The sequence below is a fragment of the Chrysochloris asiatica genome, unplaced genomic scaffold, assembly GCF_000296735.1.
Source record: "Chrysochloris asiatica unplaced genomic scaffold, ChrAsi1.0 scaffold00112, whole genome shotgun sequence".
Taxonomy (NCBI): Eukaryota; Metazoa; Chordata; class Mammalia; order Afrosoricida; family Chrysochloridae; genus Chrysochloris; species Chrysochloris asiatica.
This window is the reverse complement of record NW_006408630.1, coordinates 1,588,269-1,591,187: the sequence shown is the minus strand read 5'-3', so window position 1 is coordinate 1,591,187 and position 2,919 is coordinate 1,588,269.

The window sequence follows — 2,919 nt, the reverse complement described above, 5'->3', positions numbered from 1 at the left end:
TTCCCCAACTAGTAAATCTAATTCAGCATTCAGACTCAAAACCTGCCTGTGACTGCTGCCCGTCATGACAGCAGTGAGGGATACCCTTTTACGTGTCCAATGTTGTTTTTCTCATACTTGATTTACATAGTGAAACAAAAAGCACATTGTTCATGGATCACCATGAAAGCATTTTCATTTTCACTTTCCCTGACTTATTTTTATAAAAAAGCAAATACTCAAGCAGATAACTTATTTCCCCGTAGGGAATTTTATTAGGTTGGACTCGTTGTCAATAGGTCATTTTCTGTCTCGTTTAAGAAAATGTAAGTCTGAGACATTGAACTGTGAATTTAGCTTAGATCTAGAAACGGTTTGTTGTTGATGCCATCAAGTCATTTCCAACTCATAGTGACCTTATATAGTGTTTCCAATGAGTGACTGGTGGGTTTGAACTGCTGACCAGCACTTAACAACAACAGTATTTAAGGAAGCATATCACTAAGTCTTTCTCTCATGATTCTGCTGGGAGGATTAGAACCATCCAACTTTAATTGGTTGTTGGGTGTAAACTGTTTGCACCACCCAAGGACCTAGTAGACACATAAACTCCAAACCAAACCCATTGCCAGCTAGTGGAATTCTGACTCATAGGAATCCTATATGACAGGGCAGATCTGCATGCATGCTGTTTCCAAGACTGTAAATCTTTAGGATGCCAACTGCCACATCTTTCTCTCATATAGTGGCTGGTGAGATAGAACCACTGACCTTTCAGTTAACAACTGAGCATATAACCACTATGCCAACAAGGCTCCAGTAGACAGATATAGAGATATAAATACATATGCTGTCATTAAGTGTCTTCAATTAGGCTCTGACTCATAACAACCCTGTATAAGATTTCCAAGGAGTGGCTGGTGGGTTTGAACTGTTCCTCTTGAGGTTAGCAGTCCAGTGCTTACCCTATGGTGCCACACCAGGGCTCTGTATATATATACATACAACCATATACACACATTTGTATATGTGCAAATGCATATTGTTTTTCAAAATCCATAGACTCCACCTGGAACCCATCCCAGCAATGAATAACTTAGGTTCTCAAAATCCTTAGATCCATGTAGCATCTTAGACTAAGAAGGACTTTGTGTTTGCATTTTGAAGTTAAGGGCATAGGCATTGAATTCCTCTTCTGAGACAGTGACCCCAAATATGTCACATACCCACCCTAAGACTCTCTTTCTCTAATACGTAGACAATCATATCTCCCTTCAAAACTTCTTGTGAGGATTACATGAGAACATATACAAATCAGCAACAATAACAAAAATACAGCATGGATCTGGTATACAAAAGATGCTCAAAGCTGGTGGTTCTTTGTATGATTCCTTTTTGTTCACTATTCTTAACTGTACGACCCAACTCTATATGTTATTGTTGTGTGTGCTTTCAAGTCAGTTCCGACACATAGCAACCTTGTAAAGGGTTTCTGGGGCTGTAAATCTTTACAAGAACAGAAAGCCTCATCTTTTCTGTGGTGGAGTAGCTGGTAGATTTGAACCACTGACCATGCTGTTAACAATCCAATGCGCAACAAGTTTATGTACTCAAATTCATATTTAACAAATGGCTTGAGCAGAGGAGAATAACACAGAAAGGGGGTTCACAAAGTTAAGAATCGATACAGTGTACATGAAGACTGCTAGTAAGTCCTGTATTTATAAATCAGAACGCAAACAATGGAATGTTTGGCAGTTGGGAAAATAGTTTTTTCAATATACAAGTTCACTGACCTCTGAATTAAATTTAACAATTGTTTTGCCGTAAATATAACTATGGTACTTAGTGAGAAAACAAACCTGGAAGTAGAGGAAATTTGACTTTAAGAAGTACTCTTTATTTCCTAGAATTCATTAATCAGTTATCATTTACTAGAGGGAAAAAAAAAAAAAAAAAAAAGAACCCAAACATGGGAGAGAACAATTAGTTAAAATTTAATTTATCTAGGTAATACTAAACTGAAGGTAGAGCCAATGTGGACCACTAAACTAGTGTTGTCCATTTTTGTTCAGAGAGCTTTTTTTCTAATAGGATTCTAGTGTAAGACTTGAGATTAGATTATGGTATAAAGCAAATCTTTTCTCTATAACTGTGATAACACATCTTAGAATAGAATGTAAGTCAATAAAAAGGTAAGACTCTAAGTACTACTCTTCAAAAAGGGATAGATATAATTTCCAATGTACTTATTCTTAATTTTATCATTTATTATAATAGGGTGTATGTTATGCACAGGGTAGTGCTTTGTTCTGTTATCCACAGGACCACTATGAATTGGAACCAATTTGATGGCACCAAACAATAACAACATATAGACATATGATTTAAACCCAAACCAAACCCACTGCCATCATGTCGATTCATAGTGCTCATATGCAGGGTTTCTGAGACTGTAAATCTTTAAAGGGAGTAACAGCAGCTGGTGGGTTTGAACCAGTCTAGTGCTTATCCGACAGTGTGTCATGAGGGAGCCTTATACATATGATTTATCACTTTAAATTCAACAATTAATATTTCATAGTGACACTGTGGGATAAGCACTCAACTGCAAGGTTGATTTGAACGGCAAGGCTGTCAGTTCAAACTCATCAGTTTAGAAACCCTATACAGGTTAGCAGTTTAATGCTCCCCAGCACTTAACAGGGATCAACAAAAAGTACCATAATGACCAAATGTTCTACCCTAAGCATGTTTTGTTTGATCACTCCTACACTATGTTACAGATTGAATAAATACGGTGAAAGAATACAACCCTGCCACACATCTTTCTTAATTTTAAACCATTCAATGTTCCCTTGTTCTTTTTGAACAACTGCTTCTCGATCTATGTACAGGCTTTTTTTCTTCAGTTCCTGCTGAGCGTGTTCTTCCCTTTTG